At 40.5% G+C, this 10,851-nt stretch overlaps 1 pseudogene; it reads left to right on the top strand.

Annotated features, from left to right (window-relative positions):
• Positions 1-107: 107 nt before the first annotated feature.
• On the top strand, positions 108-3,933 carry LOC124027700 (annotated as a pseudogene).
• The last annotated feature ends 6,918 nt before the right edge of the window (positions 3,934-10,851 follow it).

Below are 10,851 nucleotides of genomic sequence, written 5' to 3'. Positions count from 1 at the left end.
CTTCTAGGGTTTGGTCAGCATCTGGACTCATTTACATTGTCATTCTAGGGTTTGGTCAGCATCTTGACACTTTACCTCATGTGCTACATCTTCTGTCTCTTTCACAGCTAGAAGAGTTTGGAAGAACTACCTGCCGGCTATCAATGGAGTTGTCTTTCTGGTTGACTGTGCCGACCCGACCGCCTTACAGAATCCAAGATCGAACTTGATGTAGGTCACTTCCACTGCTCACAATGTGTCTAATTCATAAAAATGAAGATTCATTGTGAAAAATGCATACAAAACCCCTGCAGCCCAGGTTGAGGCAGCCCAGTTGAGGCAGCCCAGTTGAGGCAGCCCAGTTGAGGCAGCCCAGTTGAGGCAGCCCAGTTGAGGCAGCCCAGTTGAGGCAGCCCAGCCAGCCCAGCTGAGGCAGCCCAGTTGAGGCAGCCCAGTTGAGGCAGCCCAGTTGAGGCAGCCCAGTTGAGGGCAGCCCAGCTGAGGCAGCCCAGTTGAGGCAGCCCAGTTGAGGCAGCCCAGTTGAGGCAGCCCAGTTGAGGCAGCCCAGCTGAGGCAGCCCAGTTGAGGCAGCCCAGTTGAGGCAGCCCAGTTGAGGCAGCCCAGTTGAGGCAGCCCAGTTGAGGCAGGTTTACACCAGGGCCCACAACAAACATTCTCACTGTCCCCTCTGTCTCATTACTCAACCTCTTTCCTGTGTGTGTGTGTGTGTGTGTGTGTGTGTGTGTGTGTGGTGTGTGTGTGTGTGTGTGTGTGTGTGTGTGTGTGTGTGTGTGTGTGTGTGTGTGTGTGTGTGTGTGTGTTCAGGCCCTGTTAGCAGATGAGACCATCCTCTCTGTGCCTGTGCTGGTCCTGGGTAACAAGATAGACCGTCCTGAAGCCATCAGTGAAGGGGGACTGAGGCAGGCCTTCGTTCTCGATGGACAATGCACTGGAAAGGTAAGCATAGAGATAGATGTAGCCTGTGGAATTTGTATCATTATTATTATATAATTATTATTATTATTGTATCATTATTATTATTATTGTCATTATCTTTTTTAAAGTCCATTTCAGATGAGTGTATAACACAACTAACGTGTGTGTGTGTGTGTGTGTGTGTGTGTGTGTGTGTGTGTGTGTGTGTGTGTGTGTGTGTGTGTGTGTGTGTGTGTGTGTGTGTGTGTGTGTGTGTGTGTGTGTGTGTGTGTCTGAATGACGTGTGTGTGCGTGTGTGTGCGTACAGTATTCATGTTCTTTAGACATGCTGTAGAAAATGCTATTGGTACTCCAGTCTATTTTCACCTCATTTATCACCTGATTTTACTTAACAAAAGCTTCATCTCAATAGGTTATCCAGGTACAGTTGCCCTTCGGAAGGTATTCATACCACCACACTTCCACTGAGCCTTTCCTCATCAAGCTACACACAATACCATATAATGACAAAAGCAAAAACAGGTTTTTAGAAATTTGGCCAAATGAATTACAAGCTTGGCACACCTGTATTTGGGGAGTTTCTCCCATTCTTCTCTGAAGATCCTCTCAAGCTCTGTCAGGGTGGATGGAGAGTGTGGCTGCACAGTTATTTTCAGGTCTCTCCAGAGATGTTTGATCGGGTTCAAGTCTGGGCTCTGGCTGGGCCACTCAAGGACATTCAGAGCCTTGTCCTGAAGCCACTCATGCGTTGTCTTGGCTGTGTGTTTAGCATCTTGTCCTGTTGGAAGGACCCCAGTCTGAGGTCCTGAACAGGTTTTCATCAAGGATCTCTCTCTCTGCTTTGCTACGCTCATCTTTCCCTCGGTCCTGACTAGTCACCCAGTTCCTGCCGCTGAAAATCATCCCCACAACATGATGCTGCCACCACCATGCTTCACCGTTGGGATGGTGCTAGATTTCCTCCAGATGTGATGCTTGGCATTCAGGCCAAAGAGTTCAATCTGGTTTCATTAGACCAGAGAATTTTGTTTCCCATGGTCAGTCTCTTTAGGGGCCTTTTGGCAAACTCCAAGCGGCTGTCATGTGCTTTTACTGAGGAGTGGCATCCTTCTGGCCACTCTTCCATAAAACCTGATTGGTGGAGTGCTGCAGAGATGGTTGTCCTTCTGGAAGGTTCTCCAATCTCCACAGAGGAACTCTGGAGCTCTGTCAGAGTGACCATTGGGTTCTTGGTCACCTCCCTGACAAAGTCCCTTCTCCCCTGATTGGTCAGTTTTGCCAGGCGGCCAGCTCTAGGAAGAATCTTGGTGGTTCCAAACTTCTTCCATTTACGAATGATGGTGGCCATTGTGTTCTTGGGGACCTTCAATGCTACAGACATTTTTGGTACCCTTCCCCAGATCTGTGCCTCGACACAATCCTGTCTCGGAGCTCTACAGACAATTCCTTCGACCTCATGGCTTGGTTTTTGCTCTGACATGCACTGTCAACTGTGGGACCCTATATAGACAGGTGTGTGTCTTTTCCAAATCAATTGAATTTACCACAGGTGGACTCCAATCAAGTTGTTGAAACATCTCAAGGATGATCAATGGAAACAGGATGCACCTGAGCTCAATTTCAAGTCTCATAACAAAGGGTCTGAATACTTTATGGAAATAAGTTTAATTAATTATTTTTATATACATTTGCAAAAATGTTTTAACCTGTTGTTTGCTTTATTATGCATTGTTGTGTGTATTTTTAAATTTATTTTTAATTTCACCTTTATTTAACCAGGTAGGCTAGTTGAGAACACCTTTATTTAACCAGGTAGGCTAGTTGAGAACACCTTTATTTAACCAGGTAGGCTAGTTGAGAACACCTTTATTTAACCAGGTAGGCTAGTTGAGAACACCTTTATTTAACCAGGTAGGCTTATTTAACCAGGTTGAGAACACCTTTATTTAACCAGGTAGGCTAGTTGAGAACACCTTTATTTAACCAGGTAGGCTAGTTGAGAACACCTTTATTTAACCAGGTAGGCTAGTTGAGAACACCTTTATTTAACCAGGTAGGCTAGTTGAGAACAAGTTCTCATTTGCAACTGTGACCTGGCCTAGATAAAGCGTAGCAATTTGACACATACGACAACACAGAGTTACACATGGAATAAACAAAACATACAGTCAATAATACAGTAGAACAAAAGAAAACAAAAAGTCTATATACAGTGAGTGCAAATGAGGTAAGTTAAGGAAATAAATAGGCCATGGTGGTGAAGTAATTATAATATAGCAATTAGACACTGGAACGGTAGATCGGCAGAAGATGAATGTGCAGGTAGAGATGGATTGATGAGGAAAACAAATAATTGAATCCATTTTAGAATAAGGCTGTAACCTAACAATGTGGAAAAAGTCAAGGGGTCTGAATAGTTTCTGAATGCACTGTATGGCACAAGTGGGTAAAACATTCTTATTCTTCTTTTTTTAAAAACCTTAAGTGTGTGTACATTACGATATTTAGACTTGGGATAATGTTTTTCAGCAGAAAAAAAGGTGAAGTTGCTGGAGTGGTCTTTTATAACAGCTTGACCCTGTTGTTCTCCTCCAGGGTAACGTGTTGCTGGAGGGGTCTTTTATAACAGCTCGTTCCTGTTGTTCTTCTCCAGGGTAACGTGTTGCTGGAGGGGTCTTTTATAACAGCTTGATCCTGTTGTTCTTCTCCAGGGTAACGTGTTGCTGGACTGGTCTTTTATAACAGCTCGTTCCTGTTGTTCTTCTCCAGGGTAACGTGTTGCTGGAGGGGTCTTTTATAACAGCTTGATCCTGTTGTTCTTCTCCAGGGTAACGTGTTGCTGGACTGGTCTTTTATAACAGCTCGTTCCTGTTGTTCTTCTCCAGGGTAACGTGTCGGTGAAGGAGCTGCAGGCACGACCTCTGGAGATTTTCATGTGCAGTGTCCTGAAGAAGCAGGGCTATGGAGATGGCTTCAGGTGGCTGGCACAATACATCGACTGACATCTAGGCAGCACTTTTTTACTAAACGGACTCCCATTTTTCTGGGGGGAATGAAGAAGATAAGCTATCAAATGAAATGGCCCATATCGTCTACCCCCTCCTCCCCTCCCCCATGTGGAAAGATGTGAAGCTCCCAATAATCAGCTTTCTGATTGAGTACATCTGTCAATTTCAGCATTAATTGGTCCGTTTTAAAGGTTTCTATCTATGCAAACTTTTAAAAGTGGTTCATGGTCACAAGATTCAAGATGGGTTTGCGTGTAATACTAATAAGTCCATTAGTTAAGTATAACGTCGACCCCGTTCTCTGGCGTGTAAATTAGAGTATCCGGTTCTACCCCAACAGATTTGATCATAGCTGCAATTCAAGCTACAGTATACGGAAGATGACCTGTACCAATGTAGAACCTTTATAAGGTATACTGTGAACTTTTACAATTATTTCTGAAACATGAAGGACCAAGTAGTTTTTAAATGAAATAGATTATAAATGATAAGGATATTTATGTGAATGGTGGCGGTACAAATGCTTGTACATAGCAGTCCTACCTAGAATAAGATGTTCTTATCACTAAGAGGACATGAAAGAGGATAGATAGACTGAGCAGGAATATCCCAACAGACCCAAGTTCCAATCACATCGAATAGAAGGTCATCTAAAGTTTAGGGGCGGAGTCCATTTGACCTGATTCTGTTTCTATACATGGCGTGTATATCCCAAATGGCAGCATATTGACTATATAGTGCACTACTTCAGAGAACCCATACTTTCTATGCCCCCACCCTGGTCACAAGTAGTGCACTAAATAGGGAATAGGGTGCCAACCCTGGTCAAAAGTAGTGCACTAAATAGGAATAGGGTTGACATTTGGTACGCGTCCCGGGGGTGTGAGATCAATTGTAATTGTCCACGCAGCTATTGCCTTCAATGCACTCAGCCAAAGACGTATGCAAACTATTTTGCTAGTGACTTTGGGATGTTTACATAAAATAGACCTGGGGGGGGTTGTAGTAGTGATGTAATGTTTGTCCTACTACAGTTTAATGAATGAATGGCTATAGTGCCATGATATGCAGGTACATTGTAACAGGCCACAACAAGAGACCGCCATTGCCATCATTCCATGGTATGCAGCAATAAAGCGGAATGACCATCAGTGGCCACTGCAATGCTAATCTTAACAAAAAAGGCTATGCTACTCTACTAACACAGCTCTGGCAGAGGTTTTGTTGAAAAATATAGATATTGGTCCCTTTTCAATCAAGTCTGGTTTAAAAATACATATATTGGTCCTTTTTCAATCAAGTCTGGTTTAAAAATAGATATTTGGGCCCTATTCGATCAAGGCTGGTTTAAAAAAGAAATCCCACTTGCATGCTTTGAGTGACGTACTACTCAAGGAAACACCAGATAGCCTGGGCACCAGTTTGAATAGGGCTCTTGGTCCATGCCCTGTCCTGTTCGCTGACCTGGGTCGTGTTCATTAGGCACCAAACGGATGAAAATGGACTGAAACGGCACTTGGACAATGGAAACAATCATTTTCGTTTTCAGTTGCAAAATGTTTTAAAATGTTTTCCGTTGCAGGCCCTAAAATGAACACGTCCCAGATATTTCTAGTAGAGGTCGACTGATTATGATTTTTCAGTGCCGATACCGATTATTGGAGGACCAAAAAGCCGAAACCGATTAATCGGCCGATTTTTTTTTTTTTCTTGATTTATTTGTAGTAATGATAATTACAACAATACTGAATGAACAATTATTTTGACTTAATATAATACATCAATAAAATCAATTTAGCCTCAACTAAATAATGAAACATGTTCAATTTGGTTTAAATAATGCAAAAACAAAGTGTTGGAGAAGAAAGTAAAAGTGCAATATGTGCCATGTAAGAAAGCTAACATTTAAGTTCCTTGCTCAGAACATGAGAACATATGAAAGCTGGTGGTTCCTTTTAACATGAGTCTTCAATATTCCCAGGTAAGAAGTTTTAGGTTGTAGTTTTTATAGTATTTATACGACTATTTCTCTCTCTACCATTTGTATTTCATTCACCTTTGACTATTGGATGTTCTTATAGGCACTTTAGAATTGCCAGTGTAACAGTATAGCTTCCGACCCTCTCCTCGCTCCTCCCTGGGATCGAACCAGCAACACAACGACAACAGCCACCCTCGAAGCAGCGTTACCCATGCAGAGCAAGGGGAACAACTACTAGAAGGCTCAGAGTGAGTGACGTTTGAAATGCTATTAGTGCGCGCTAACTACCTAGCCTTTTCACATCGGTAACACCAGCCTAATCTCGGGAGTTGATAGGCTTGAAGTCATTAACAGCGCAATGCTTGACGCACAATGAAGAGCTGCTGGCAAAACGCACAAATATGCCTACCACCGCTCAGTCAGATACTTGTATGCTTGTATGCTCAGTCAGATTATATGCAACACAGGATACGCTAGATAATATCTAGTAATATCATGAACCATGTGTAGTTAACTTGTGATTGATTGTTTTTATAAGATAAGTTTAATGCTAGCTAGCAACTTACCTTGGCTTACTGCATTCGCGTAATAGGCTCATTGTGGAGTGCAACGAGAGAAAGGCAGGTCGTTATTGCGTTGGACTAGTTAACTGTAAGGTTGCAAGATTGGATCCCTGAGCTGACAGGTGAGAATCTGTCGTTCTGCCCCTGAACAAGGCAGTTAACTCACCGTTCCTAGGCCGTCATTGAAAGTAAGAATGTGTTCTTAACTGACTTGCCTAGTTAAATAAACGTATAATTAATTTTATAAAATGTTTTTTTTATTTTTATCTGCAAATCGGCGCCCCAAAATACCGATTTTCATAAAAATCTGAAACTTGAAATCGGCCCTAATTAATCGGCCATTCCGATTAATCGGTCGACCTCTAATTTCTAGGCCTACTGGTAAATCTTCTTTGTCATTCTAAGCCTCTGTCATTTGCAACATTTCTTATTATCTTGATGTCAATTTAATTTGAATCTGAAATGGCCATCACTGACATATTTTAGTTGATTATTATTTATTATCAGAATGAACTAATGGGAACCGGTACTTCCAGCCACGTAGGCTAATACTGCCTTATAGTTTAAATAGAGGGAGTGTTTCGGCAGTCTGATTCAGCCTTTTGGTGATCTATTTGTCACATTTCCTGTCTGCTGTGTTGGTCATTTATTGAAATGATTTATGATGTCCATGATGTGAAGTATTGGCTTTGTGATTCAGACAAATCTATGGTTGAAATGCTGCAGGTACTTCTTGACTATCAGTACAATGATATGAGAGTACGTCTGTAGCTCTGAATCTCTGGGAATTAACAGCCTTTATATCAGCCAGCCTTGGGCTCAGTTCCATTTCAATTCAGGAACTAAACTGATATTCACATTTATTCTCAAAGCTTTTTTAATGAGGAACAATTTAATTGGAGTTTCCGTTTCCTACCTGAATTGAAATGAAACTGACCCCCAACGCTGTATATCAGTATTTAACTATTGAGTACCATTAACATTTCTGTATTCATTGTAAATAATGTAAAATGGAGATGGTCTCTTTCTTTGTACAATTCATTATCCTGGAGCTGACAAAACACGCAGGTTTGTAATCCCAAATAACACCCTATTACCTACATAGTGCACTACTTTTGACCAAAGCCCTATTTGACCCTGGTCCAATGTAGTGCACTATAAAGTATAGGTTGCCATTTGGCACATAGACATTATTACTGGATGTACTTATGATAACTCGGATCATTTTAACGTGAGAAATTCCATAAATATTTTTAACAATCATTCCTCACTTGTCATGTTTTGTTCTAAGGCTGTAAAGATTAAATTGCAAATGCTACACATCCACACTTCTAATCTACGTGTGATAATAAAGTATGTTTGAGATGAGCAGTATTTGCAAATACTGTATAACTGAGCCATTAACTCTAAATATAATCTTCGGTACAGGGCTGTTATCATGCAACTTCCAAAGAGTGCATCATAGCATATCTCTACCCTCTCCTTTAGGTTTATATCAGAGTATTGTTGATGTAGCTCTGTCTCCTTTATGTTTATATCAGAGTATTGGTGCTGTAGCTCAGCCTCCTTTATGTTTTATTATTGTTGAGTATTGTTGGTGATGTAGCTCAGCCTCCTTTAGGTTTTATTATTGTTGAGTATTGTTGTTGATGTAGCTCAGTCTCCTTTAGGTTTTATTATTGTTGAGTATTGTTGGTGATGTAGCTCAGTCTCCTTTAGGTTTATATCAGAGTATTGTTGGTGATGTAGCTCAGTCTCCTTTAGGTTTTATTATTGTTGAGTATTGTTGGTGATGTAGCTCAGCCTCCTTTAGGTTTTATTATTGTTGAGTATTGTTGGTGATGTAGCTCAGTCTCCTTTAGGTTTTATTATTGTTGAGTATTGTTGGTGATGTAGCTCAGTCTCCTTTAGGTTTATATCAGAGTATTGTTGGTGATGTAGCTCAGCCTCCTTTAGGTTTATATCAGAGTATTGTTGGTGATGTAGCTCAGTCTCCTTTAGGTTTATATCAGAGTATTGTTGGTGATGTAGCTCAGCCTCCTTTAGGTTTTATTATTGTTGAGTATTGTTGTTGATGTAGCGCAGTCTCCTTTAGGTTTATATCAGAGTATTGTTGGTGATGTAGCTCAGCCTCCTTTAGGTTTTATTATTGTTGAGTATTGTTGTTGATGTAGCTCAGCCTCCTTTAGGTTTATATCAGAGTATTGTTGGTGATGTAGCTCAGCCTCCTTTAGGTTTTATTATTGTTGAGTATTGTTGTTGATGTAGCTCAGCCTCCTTTAGGTTTATATCAGAGTATTGTTGTTGATGTAGCTCAGCCTCCTTTAGGTTTATATCAGAGTATTGTTGGTGATGTAGCTCAGCCTCCTTTAGGTTTATATCAGAGTATTGTTGGTGATGTAGCTCAGCCTCCTTTAGGTTTTATTATTGTTGAGTATTGTTGTTGATGTAGCTCAGCCTCCTTTAGGTTTTATTATTGTTGAGTATTGTTGTTGATGTAGCTCAGTCTCCTTTAGGTTTTATTATTGTTGAGTATTGTTGTTGATGTAGCTCAGCCTCCTTTAGGTTTTATTATTGTTGAGTATTGTTGGTGATGTAGCTCAGTCTCCTTTAGGTTTTATTATTGTTGAGTATTGTTGGTGATGTAGCTCAGTCTCCTTTAGGTTTTATTATTGTTGAGTATTGTTGGTGATGTAGCTCAGTCTCCTTTAGGTTTTATTATTGTTGAGTATTGTTGGTGATGTAGCTCAGTCTCCTTTAGGTTTTATTATTGTTGATATTGTTGTTGATGTATCTGGTTTATATCAGAGTATTGTTGGTGATGTAGCTCAGCCTCCTTTAGGTTTTATTATTGTTGAGTATTGTTGTTGATGTAGCTCAGCCTCCTTTAGGTTTATATCAGAGTATTGTTGGTGATGTAGCTCAGTTCCTTTAGGTTTTATTATTGTTGAGTATTGTTGTTGATGTAGCTCAGCCTCCTTTAGGTTTATATCAGAGTATTGTTGTTGATGTAGCTCAGCCTCCTTTAGGTTTATATCAGAGTATTGTTGGTGATGTAGCTCAGCCTCCTTTAGGTTTATATCAGAGTATTGTTGGTGATGTAGCTCAGCCTCCTTTAGGTTTTATTATTGTTGAGTATTGTTGTTGATGTAGCTCAGTCTCCTTTAGGTTTTATTATTGTTGAGTATTGTTGTTGATGTAGCTCAGTCTCCTTTAGGTTTTATTATTGTTGAGTATTGTTGTTGATGTAGCTCAGCCTCCTTTAGGTTTTATTATTGTTGAGTATTGTTGGTGATGTAGCTCAGTCTCCTTTAGGTTTTATTATTGTTGAGTATTGTTGGTGATGTAGCTCAGTCTCCTTTAGGTTTTATTATTGTTGAGTATTGTTGGTGATGTAGCTCAGCCTCCTTTAGGTTTTATTATTGTTGAGTATTGTTGGTGATGTAGCTCAGTCTCCTTTAGGTTTATATCAGAGTATTGTTGGTGATGTAGCTCAGTCTCCTTTAGGTTTATCAGAGTATTGTTGATGTAGCTCAGTCTCCTTTAGGTTTTATATCACAGTATTGTTGGTGATGTAGCTCGGTCTCCTTTATGTTTATATCAGAGTATTGTTGATGTAGCTCAGTCTCCTTTAGGTTTATATCAGAGTATTGTTGGTGATGTAGCTTGGTCTCCTTTAGGTTTATATCAGAGTATTGTTGGTGATGTAGCTCGGTCTCCTTTAGGTTTATATCAGAGTATTGTTGGTATCTCGGTCTTTAGGTTTTATATCAGAGTATTGTTGGTGATGTAGCTTGGTCTCCTTTAGGTTTATATGGGTCCTTCTGTAGCTCAGTTGGTAGAGCATGAGTAGTGGGTTCGTCCCCGGGACCACCCATACGCAGAATGTATGCACACATGACTGTAAGTCGCTTTGGATAAAAGCGTCTGCTAAATGGCATATATATTATATTATATGGTCCTTCTGTAGCTCAGTTGGTATGGTGCTTGTCAGGGTAGTATTGTTGGCACACATGACTGTAAGTCTTTGGTAAAAGCGTCTGCTTTATATATTACATATATCAGAGTATTGTTGGTGATGTAGCTCGGTCTCCTTTAGGTTTATATCAGAGTATTGTTGGTGATGTAGCTTGGTCTCCTTTATGTTTATATCAGAGTATTGTTGGTGCTGTAGCTAGGTCTCCTTTAGGTTTATATCAGAGTATTGTTGGTGATGTAGCTCAGTCTCCTTTAGGTTTATATCAGAGTATTGTTGGTCTCCTTTAGGTTTATATCAGAGTATTGTTGGTGATGTAGCTCAGAGAATGAGTCCCAAATGGCACCCTATTCTTTATAAAGTGAACCCTATTGACCCTAGTCAAAAGTAGTGGACCATAAAGGTAAT

This window comes from Oncorhynchus gorbuscha, unplaced genomic scaffold, assembly GCF_021184085.1.
Source record: "Oncorhynchus gorbuscha isolate QuinsamMale2020 ecotype Even-year unplaced genomic scaffold, OgorEven_v1.0 Un_scaffold_3492, whole genome shotgun sequence".
NCBI lineage: Eukaryota > Metazoa > Chordata > Actinopteri > Salmoniformes > Salmonidae > Oncorhynchus > Oncorhynchus gorbuscha.
The sequence above is the reverse complement of the archived record's forward strand: the minus strand, read 5'-3'. Positions and strand labels throughout refer to the sequence as shown.